Here is a 12268-nt window from a genome sequence, read left to right on the forward strand (position 1 = left end):
TTTAATTTATATTACACACATGTTTCTTGGGCTGCCATACATGAAATTAGCGAAGTTAAAAATAAAAGCATTTTTAACAATTAAATGCCTAATAATAATATTGTTACGTAATTTAATAGAATGTATTATTTTATTGTCAAAATAATTGATTACATTAGCTTAACGAGGAATTGCTATTGAAGTCAATCGTGCATTTAGATACTTGTACAGAGTGTCTCACAACTACCGCATTTCTTCTTAAGGACATATTCTTGAGATAATTTTGAAACGAAAATTCTAATACGAAAATATCGAGACTACAATAATTTTTTGAGTTATGAGCTAATTTTAAATGCTTATGAGTCAAAAACCATTTCACTTTTATAGCCTCTATTATTATTTCTGGATTCTTTTGAACATTCTAAGACGAAAATATCGAGGCTATAATAGTTTTTGGATTACAAACTATGTTTAACCAATTATAATTCAAAAACTATTGTAACCTCGACATTTTTGTATTAGGATTTTCGTCTCAAAATTACCTCAAGAATACGTTCTTAAGAGGAAATGAGGTAGTTATGAGACACCCTATATAATCCCGGGAAAAGATGTTATATAATGGACATATACTATAATGGATATATGTATATATAATTATATATAAAATAATTATATCAATTTTATATACAGTGTCCCATTTTAAATAATGCATGGTACAACTTCCAATGGCCTTGATCTTGACAAATGTTATCCAGGACATGCGCCTGAACAACATTCAAAAGGTTTTAATCGGTCAGATACCTTGTGTAATGCTAATGCCGACTGTACTGTAATTTTCGAGCCGTATAACTCGAAAAATACTTAATGAAAAAATATTTTATTATAGTTTTTTTGAAAAGCTCTCGAGGTAAGCTACAAGAAAATGTAATGAAAAATAGGGGGTTCAATTTTAAAAAATCGACGTGATCTTGACTAGGTCTTGACGACGCCACCCAAGGTCAAATCAATAGTACCTTCTTATGTCCCCCTCCGAACCTTACATCTTTTGTTTGAAACATTTTTCCGTTTATCTACCATAGTTTTCGAGAAATCTTAATGCATTATTTAAAATGGGACACCCTGTATATAATATATTATATATAATTATATATAATATTTTATATAATTATATATAATTTTATATAATTAGATATAATTACATATGAAACATTTTTCCCGGAATGTCTATATCAGATTAGAATATAAGATTGAGATGGAGATTGAATTTAGTCAATCAAAGCAAATTTATTAAATTTGATATTGGTTTCTTTCTTGGTTAAATTCAATCTCAATTTCAATCTCTATAGTCTGATGGTAGCATTAAGCAGCCTTTAATGTGTAGAGGAAAATTACCGATACTGACATAGGTCTCCTAAAGCGACACCTCCTTATTTCTCATAAACTAACTATTGCACTTTATTAATACTAATAAAATCATGATCCGTTTAGCTAATTAAAGAAGTACGAACTCATAATTCGTATATTTGTAGTTTGTTTCTATATCAAATCAGCTAAAAATGAATTCTACGAATGCGAAAATAAAATTCTTACGATTTTTTTTTGCAAATTGCGTAGTTTAAACAATAGTGACTATATTATTGATAATATCACGTTGTTTTAAATGCTTGTAGTTTCCTAAATCAGTTTTATTTATATTATTTTTTCTTATAGTTTTTTCATAATACGATTTTAAATTAAAAATTGAGGTGCAACGTAAACCGCCACACCTGGCGGTTTTATAAAACAGACCATGAGCTAATTTAATCTTTATAATGTTGCTTTATAGTGTCAAATAGCTCTATTAGAGCTGAAGGTAAATATGGAAATATATGCGTGCATATATGGAAAAACTCTTGAAAAACTATCGCGTTCTATATTTGTATTTTGCAGAACAACATAAAATAAATATGCATATAATTCAATCAAAATGTTTTATAACGAAGTGAAAAGATTCTGGAAAATTTTATATACATTTACTTGTAGGTACTTTATATAGATAATTCCTGTAAAAGAAAAAAAATAGGAATACGTAGTATTACTGCCTACTGTGTCAGTTTTGAAATAGTTCATTTTGTCAGACGCTCATTTTTGCTTATCTTACGAAAAAATTAATTATTGCAAAATTGCAAACAAGATTATATAAACTGGTTATACTATCTGATAGAAGACATTTTTTAATTTGTATAATACTTATGTTTTTAAACTTTTATTTTTACCTTCTGTTTAAGAAATATTATCTATAAACACACAAACAAAGTAGTATGTCGGTATCGGTGACTTTCCTCTACTAATTCAATGTAGTGCGAATGATCGAATAACTACAAGATAGCATCGATCATATTCATCGAAATAGCTTGTTCATTCGTGCTCGTTCGCGTTCATTTAGTCTAGATGCGGCTTCATCCACCGATCGACTAATTTTCTACGGTGCAATTACGCGAACGAGTTAATTAAAACGTGCGATATTGATTAATCGGGATTACTATAGTATGGCAACGAATAAGTAAAACAAAATGAAAACGTCATCTCTAGCGAACAAAATTATAAAAAAGGAAAAAAAATGTTTGTAAACAAATCTTTTATAATATGCGTTGATTATCACGAATATGATATCATAAGTTGATACCATTAATAACATTAAATATTTTTGTACATTATTACGTTCTTTAAATAGACAGAATGTAAATGTTATTCCATAATTACATTAGAGGCAAAGGTGGTATTATATCCAGTGTATATGTATATTGTGGCCTCCCTTAATATCTCTGCTATTATATAGCGAATCCTAGTGATTACTTATGCAATTATTAGTTCAGTAGTTCGCCATTACACCATGATACACGCTAATATTATCAATACTCAAATAGCCAGCATTTATTATAACGCATTTTTACTTTCAAGTATTTCGAAACGTTTCTGAGGTACACTTTAGCATTTAAGTACACCTACTTTCTCATTTTTCTTAAACTTGAGCGTATTATCACATCAATATATGTATTTTTGAGTGTGTATTTGCTGTTTAACATTTTATTTGACTGTATATATTTTGAGTTATGCAAATTTAAACAATACCATGGCATTTTGCTAATGTGGCTCTCTATGGATATTTATTACTCACGACCTCATTTTTGAGATTTTCATATCAAAATAGTTATTTGATAATCGATTGTAGTTCTACTATTAATCTATAGTTTATATTGCGTGCACTATTTTTAGTACTTAGCAGCTTATATGCAGAAGTTATGTGAATGTATATACATTCATTTGCATACATTTTAAAATGTTTTACTTTTTTGTTAATTTTGTAACCAAATACTGTTTTCTAAATAAAATTAATATTTTAAGACTATTTTTATGGAAGGCTATATTACCACCTATTTTTTTTGTCGAGTCATTATGCAAAATGTCGCCACATTTTTATTAATAGTATTCTAAGTAATAAATATTTCGTAACTTTGAATCCAGAATCGACAACATTTTAACGAATGTAATTGTCAAGTTTTAAACTTAAATATTGATTATTAACAAAGTTATTGTGTAAAATGTAACTGGGGTGCCATAATACCATCTTCTCCTCTGCTGTTTTAGATATACACGGTGTATAAATGCAAAATTCAATTTCGTTTTATCAGGGTTGCTATAAAACTGAAAATCAAGGAAATATCAAAAAATTAAAAACGATAAATCAGGGAAAAATCAGGGAATTTTATAAAATTTTCTGGAAAATGAAAATTCTTGGCTTTAAAGAAATTCATTATGCGTACATCACACCTACGCAATTTTAGAATATTATCAATAATTGAATGCAAACAATGTCAGCAACATTAATAATAATTTACATTGCCATGTTAAATTGCTTCTTAAACAAAATATTTGATGGTTTCCAAATAAGGACGGAGATACAAGATATTTCAAAATATTATTGAAAGCATCAGAGAAGATCATGAAATTTTATTTGGAAATCAGGAAAAGTTATAGAATTTTAAGGGTGCGTTTCAAAACTTGACACTGTCAACCAGATAATCATTTTGTCCTTGTTGTTCACCGAATGTTGAACAAGGATAAAAGATACTCGGAGTCCATAGAGAAATTTGTGACAACCCTATTTATAAATATTATAAATTACCTGCGAGTGAGATGGAGGAAAGAAAGCTAATGTTGTCAAGCGGAGAACACATTTACGGAGATATTAATGTATCAAAGTATCTCGTAGCAGCATCGATGAAATAATGACTTGGAAGTATAAGGAATTATTGCCGAACAGTGTCGAGCAGCCGGTGTCGTGTATATCCGCGCTTTTTCTTATCCCCCGGAATTCTTATAAAGGGAGAGATTACGCGCGCGATCGCGTCGGATCCTTTTTACTTGGCACCGAGGGGACGTAATCGAACGCCGCCGTCGTCTTCGTGCCCTTCGATGTATCGAGAGCTAACGTCTCGACGAGATACACTGTCGACTTTATCCCACCTGGGGCTGACAGTCCTCGTGATGGATAATAGGGCCACCCGCGCCCACCTTCTCCCGTCTCGCGCGCGTTCGCCGCGAGCGTGCAATATTTCACGGCTTATTTACTTTTTGGAGAGACGCACGTCTACGGTCAACGCGTCGAGACGCTCCGACGTCGCGTTGAGGCAACGGGGACGGAAATTTCTGAAATTTTCTTTCTTCCAAGCTTTTCCAGGGACGCGTTTTACGCGGCACACCGTTGATATTCACATAATTTCTTGATTTAGATCCATTTCTATATTTCGAATTTTGATCTTCAAAATCCGAGGAACAACATTATACTATTTAAAATTATGTAAAGCTGTGAAAAATATTTGTTATAGACAATTTTTTTTAAATAAAATCGCTTAATTACGTCCACTTTAAACAAAAATACATTAATTCAAAATACATTGAACACACGAATAGGAAATTTCAGAGCGAATACAGATTAGGATTAATATTTATTAAGTATTTATTAACAAACTGTGAAATGAAATCAATTTCATATTTAATGATGTCGAGATATTTAATATAACATTTTCGTTTTGATAATTTTCTGTAGCAATAATTTTTTTCGCAAAAAAAACTTTAATTTCGTAAAAATGACTCTTAAAGATATTAACCGAGAAACAATTTAGGAATATTATACAGATATAGATAACTTTATACATAATGTATAATATATAACATCATAGTCTCTGTATGATTCTATTTAATATAATACGAGGAATTCATAGTGAAATTCCTAGAGGGCTATAGGCTCTCGAAGGATACGCAGGACGTGCTCCTTCGAAGCCGATGCCGATCGTTCCAAATGGCGAGCGATTAAAATGTTCCCTCTCCGGGTACTCTCCGCTGATAATTAATTCTGCGTAAATGCGATTTCCGGAAGCGGATTATTTTCCGCGCTCAACGGTACTTAGCACGTATCGCGCGGGTCATTCATAACGCGAGCGCACGTATTTGCATGCGAGCATAAATAATGCAAGGAGGGAATCCTGAATTACGACTCGCCGGAGGGAAGCGTGTATGTATTTCCGTAAACAACACGGAAATTTCCGGCGTCGCGCTTGCCGTGACAAGCGACCGGTCTGGAGGGAAATGATCCTCAATTCGCTAACATGGGTCCTTGATTCATATTCAATAGTACGATTTGACGCAGATGTCACGGATCGATGTTACATTTTGCTCCTTCTTATTACACAATTCGATAAAATATCACTTTTTTCTCTTTGAAGTGCCATGAACCGAAGAATTTTTCGCTCTGAATACAATACCATTGTTACAATTTGTGTAGCATGTCAGAATTTCGAATAAATTGAGGTGAATGGGTAAAAAAATAACATTTTAAACGATATTTAAAATCTTTTTATTACAAAGAGACAATTTGTTTTTAAATAAAATCAACTGTGTGTAAAAATATAATTCAAGAGCTTTTAAATTATATATATATATATATAATATAATTGTATTTTTAGATGTCGTTTATGTCGTGGACTTTATGTTATAAACAAATTTTTTCTTTATCCTAAAAAAAATACTGAAAATAGCTTTAATACCATTTTTATAAAATATCATTTTTGGACCATTTTACCTTAATTTATTCAAAATCTTTATGTGCTACGCAAATTCTGGCATCGTGTTCAGTAAAAAAAAATCTTTTGACTTCTACTGTCGCACTTTGAAGAAAATTTAGCGTTAAATCTTGTATCATTAATTGTGAACGAGAATTTTTTTATTCTTGATGCAGTGCGTTTTATAAAACCAGACCAGAGCGAACAAACATGAATGAGCAACTTGTTTCGATGAGTTTGAATGACGCTGCTGTATTCGACATTAAATATTGTTTGTTTACACTCGTTAGTTTGAATCCTTTAATTAGTCTGAAACTTTAAAGAAAATCTTGTCCCTTTTTAAAGAAAAAATTTGAAGTGCAAAATGTATATTTGATCATATTTTTTTTTTAAAGTGATAGAATTAAAAAATGTGATTTTCGAGTTATTACTATGAATTAAGTAAGCATTACTCTATTAATAATCAAAAGTAAACTAATTTAACTTTATACAAAATTTACAAAATCATCACAACGGGAAAGGAGTAATTAAAAAAAAGATGGTTTTGAAGGATCGTGAAACGAAAGTAACATGTTAAGGAGGTTCTCGCGCTACTTCCTAGTCAATAGACGGTTTATTCATAATAATATGTAAAACAATTAAAATAATAGAATAAAAAGGTTACCAACAATATCTTATGCCATTATATATAATTATTGTTAATTTTATGTTACTAAATATTTTCAAAATGACAAAATAAAAGTTGTAAGCTGCTCATTTGATGTATACGCATCGTCCATTTGACATATATTCTAGCTTTTTTCATTGAAGAATATAAATTTTTTGTAAACTGTACGGTCAGTTTAAATGAAACTTTACATAAATTTAAGAACAAATTTAAGTGTTTACTTTATAATTATAACGATTTTTAAATTGCTGTTTTGTATATATGTATCTCAATTTAAAAGAGAATAACTACAGAATAAGGTTCTATCTTCAACTTGTAATGTAAAATTCTATAAATTTAGAATTAAATATCTTCAAAATGGTGTGTACGGTAAAAATCAATGAAATTTTTTCTAGATATTATTGATATTATTAACTTTTGTATTACATGTATATTATAGACTTATCTTATATTTCATCAAACGCGAGAACCTCCTTAAGAATATATTCTTTTTGCCGACATTATTTGATTAATCAATAATTTTCTGTCAAGTTGAAAAATAATTGTTTTCTTTTTTGAGAAATTTAATTTTTGCAGTTACGTCACTTTCGAAGTAAGTGAGAGATACGATTCTATTTTAATTAACTAACGACTGAAAAACAAGAGACTGAAAGTCTCAATTGAAAACTTCTTTGCATGAAGTTGGTGATTCGGATTCGTTAAAAGTTGTAATGCCTTTGAGGCGATGATTCGTGTTTCGATATAATTCGCGTTGTATGCCAACTCGGTGGCAATTTTTCATCTCGTGCTTCCGAAAAATTCGAAAACCGCCAACGGCAAGCGAACAAAAACCAGGAAATTGAACGATGATTGCTATGACGAGGCGGATAAATGCCATACCAACTTTTTTTTATTTTCTTCATATATCTGCGCAATTCGCAATTAAATTTAGTTTTCTGTTAGATTAAATTTTAAAAGAATTTTTACCGGCCGCGCGTTAAAAAATTCCCGCAATTTGCCACCAGCAATCCAAAATTTGAACTTTTTATATCAATATAAATGCTAACTGATTTCATAGCTTGGTTAATATCTAATAATGATCGCTTTAATTTCGATTATTTTATTAAGCAGCGATCGAGGTACTTGCAAAAATAATTAAATATTACATGACATCGTACATATTTTGAATAAATTTGATGCTTGTGGTAAACTTATAATAGATTTGCGGATATATGAATTTTTGAAATACTTGGAACAATTATTATTTGCGTATACAATATGTATTTTTCTGCATGTACGGACCTCTCGTTGGAGTGTTTATGGGAGAATTTGGCGGGCGGCTTGGATTAGTCGCAGCGAACTGCCTGTAAAATTAATTAGCGCCGTTAAGCGAGCCGAGAATGGGGAAATTGGCGCGGGAATTCTCGATCTGCGTATTTTCGGGTCCATTATCGGAAACATGGCCGGCGAGAGTCCGACCGACCGACCGACAGACCGACGGATCGGTAAAATCTCCCTCGTAGAATATATCGACCTTCATTTCGGCCTTTACCACATTCCTTGATGAGTCCTCCTTTCGTCGTTGACCTCATAAACTTGTGTGTACCACATCCAAGATGCGTTCTCGAGAGAGAAAACTCGCTGGAGACATTCTCGAGTCGTCGGCTGCGGACAGGATCAGCAATGATGCTGCGCTTTCGTTATCGAGTACTTTCGTTATACATTACAATGACTATACGTTCTTTATTGTAAATTAAAGAACAGTCCTTTACTTCAGGTAGCTCATGTCCTTTAGATTTATTTATTTTTTCAAAACTCAATTATTTTAATACACTGAGAGAAAAATTTCGAAGTAATGCGAAGCAAATGTTACTTACGAAATTTGATTGTGATGACGAAATATATATTTCTGTGAAATATATTTCATTTTTGTGAAATATATTGCAAAAAAATAAAATAGATGGCTTATTTGATAAGAATAAAATGTTTCGCCCGTATTTAAATAAATATTTATTTCAGTGAAATAAATATATTTCTCACAAATATATTTTTAGGTATCTTTTTCTTAGTGTAATATTACGGGAAATTTCTTTCTAATTAGAGCATTCCAATGTCTAATGTCGTAATGAGTGAATATTTACGGAAATAATCAATAACTTTAGTTTTATGCGAGGACATTATTAGCTCAAACAGAACAATAGAGTCACAATGACAATAATGTCAAAATGACGTCAAAATGAGTTGTGATTGATTGAAAAGTGACTTTTAACAATCAAACTGCAGCTATTTTGATGTCATTTTGATGCTATGATGACTTGTGCTTTATTTGGAAGTTATTTCAGATATATTGTGCAAAAAAATTCAAAAATTAATGCGCAGACCTCTGACAGTCACAAACTAATTTTATTTGGAAATATTTAGAAATAAAATCCTAAAATTTTCGGATTCATTCTCTATATTCTCTAAGGAAATATGGTTACTATAGTCATACTTAGCATACACAGCGCAGATCGTTATCGATGATAACTACGTTATTATTTATTGATTTCGGATTTATTAATTTGGAATGATCAAAATATTGAAATAATCAAAATTGAGTCCGCGCGATGTACTTTAATGAAAATAATGATTTTTATTGCGTACTGATTATACGCGATGGAATAATGGTACTGGTTATTAATCTGATTACGCGGTTATATTTTATATGATAAGAACAAAATTGGAGAGAGACAGAGAGATGGTCACATTTGTCGCTAAATGAACGATAAAGCCGCGAGGCATTAAATTTACATTAGCGTATATAGTCACACAGTACTTTTTAATTGAATTCCTTCTTCCCCTCCTCCTCCCTCTCTCTTTCTCTTGGCAGAGAGGAGGCCGCAGAGGAAAAGTTCAATTAAATGGTGCTGCGTTTTCGATTAAAACTTTGTGGAGTAATTTGTTGTTAATGCCGACTATAAATTGTGTGATAAACTCTTTAAAATAAGCCACGAGGGATTCAAATTACAGCAGTTCTCAATAATATATATTTAATATCTGAAACGTCTAGTATACTGAAAAAAATTTACTAAATCTTTATACATATCTCTTCGAATAGTACTTACAATAAGTAAACATTTACTTATAATAAATAAATCTTTGTTCAATAAAAAAAGTGATAGTTAAATCGAATTAATAATACTTTTGCCAAATAAACATATATTTACATTTATTTAGAAATATTCGAACAAATATTTATTAAAATTTAGTATTTTTTTTTAGTAAAAACTCTTACAAATTGTGAATAAAAATTTCTTTTTGTCGAGTCGAGCTTCTGATATAACTGAAAAATTGCAAGCAAAATCTCACTTAATTTATAAACGTTCTATTGTGTGATAAAAAATTTATCATGAGGGAACAATTCATTTTAGACAGCAATTTAAATAATTTTTCCTGGCGCATTTTAGTATATAATTTCCGAGTATGTATTAGTTAAAAAAAAAGGAATAGAATTTATTACATTTTATAATAATCAACTATCAAGATATTCACTTACATTTTATGCTGAAAGAGAAGGACGAAAAGTTCTTCGTATAATTATATAATTCTATTCGTATTAAAATATTTGGTATTATATATTTTCTTTGTAAATTAAATTATATTTCTGGTATAATAACATTTGTTTTTCAATAAATGTTATCGAGGAAATTCCACAGAATTTTATTCGCCTCAAATTTTCAATTTTTTCATTTTTAAAGTCTTGAATAACAGCTATCGATAATAAATCAAATTAAAGTAATTTTTTTCAACAAAGAAAATACATGCATTCTAAATTTAACAAACTTATTTCATAAATTATTGGGAAAATTCATTTGTTTTAGCTTCAGTTTATGATTGCATAATTTCAATTAGTCTGGCAGTAAGCGGTGTGCAATTATATTGTATAACTAAAAGATGTATTTATATATAAAAATATTATTAAGCCCCGAGACGTAGCCTCGTACGGTTCTTTCCTCACTTATTTGATTCATTTATACAGTGATTTAGATTGACTAATTAAACTTCAAACAAATTGAAAAAACTCGTTGAATGCAAACTCACTTAGGATGAAAAGTAATGGTGAATTGATAAGCAGACAAAAGATCTGAATGCATTAAAAATAAAATTATTCACAAAATTATTCATAAACATACGTTAAGAATAATTATATATAAATATGGTATTATGTTTAATGCATTAAGATCTTTTTTCAACTCGTTAATTGATCATTACTTTTCCTGCTAGGTGTGTTATTTTAGAAGCATTAAATTAAAAACATTCAGAAAAATGGATTACTCATAAAAGTACAAATATCGTTATCGCACAACACAATTTCGTTTCAAAAGATTGTGGAGATTAATATACAACATCAAGAAATTTAATATTATCTTTTAATGTGACACACCCATGAATGTTCAGATATCTCCGGGCGAGCGTACACACACAGAAAGATATATATTATACGCAATAATAATTATTTGTTTCAAATATTTCAAAAGTTTATATTATATATCCGCAAATCTATTATAAATTCATTACAAACATCAAATTTATTCAAAATATATTCTGAATCTTAGTAAATTTACTTAGACTGAAATGATTAAATAAAGCAACATTTTGATTTGCTTATTATACATATAAAGCTTTTTGATAAATTTAATAATTTTCTTTTAAGAAAATAAGTTCTTGTTGTAAATACATAATAATGAGTTTTTCTGAAATTTGTAATGAATATATTTTAAGATTATTAAAAAAACTATTTTTTGTTAAAGATAATTATTACTTAGAAAAGAAGTAAATCGAGTAATTACTTTTCTCTCTTTTTTACGCAGCTGGAAAATTTATATTAAATTGAAAACACATTTTACGTGTCCCAAATTCTTTCAAATCTTTTTGTTAATTTAATACAAGATGAATATTTTAGTAAATAACACAAATGTTACGAAAAAAATTAGTACAAAAAATGTAATACCGATATGATTTGCAAACGAACTATGGAAGCATATTTTTTCAAAATTAACATTTATGATGTATTAAATTGATATGCATTTTATTCTTAGAATTTACGTTTTGAGATACATTATTGTTACGTTATTTGTTCACTTATTCACAAATTGTTTTATTTCGACATTAAGAAATATTGAATAATTTAACATAATCGAATAATATTCAAAGAATATTTCAATAACCACATTATGTTGAATTAACGTTAGAATACGTTAAAAATTTAACATAAAATAACAAGGACTTGAATGAATCGTTTCCAACATAAATACGGAATGTTTCTTACCTAGTAATTACAGTATAGAGAACTTTATTTCCCTCCCCCCCCCCTCCGCATGCATTTTCGTCGTTTCTCCGGAGGACTCTGATACGGATGCGGGATGTTATCGGACCGAGGAGGGTGTGTTGCGGCGAAGATTATTATTTAAACTACTCTCTCGAAGACATAAAGGGTTAATGGGTTGTGAGTGTACGATTCGCGCGTGCCTCCCCGCCGAGGCCGAGCCGCGCCGAGCGGCTG

The sequence above is a fragment of the Mycetomoellerius zeteki genome, unplaced genomic scaffold (genome assembly GCF_001594055.1).
Source record: "Mycetomoellerius zeteki isolate Tzet28-1 unplaced genomic scaffold, Tzet1.0 scaffold227, whole genome shotgun sequence".
Taxonomy (NCBI): domain Eukaryota; kingdom Metazoa; phylum Arthropoda; class Insecta; order Hymenoptera; family Formicidae; genus Mycetomoellerius; species Mycetomoellerius zeteki.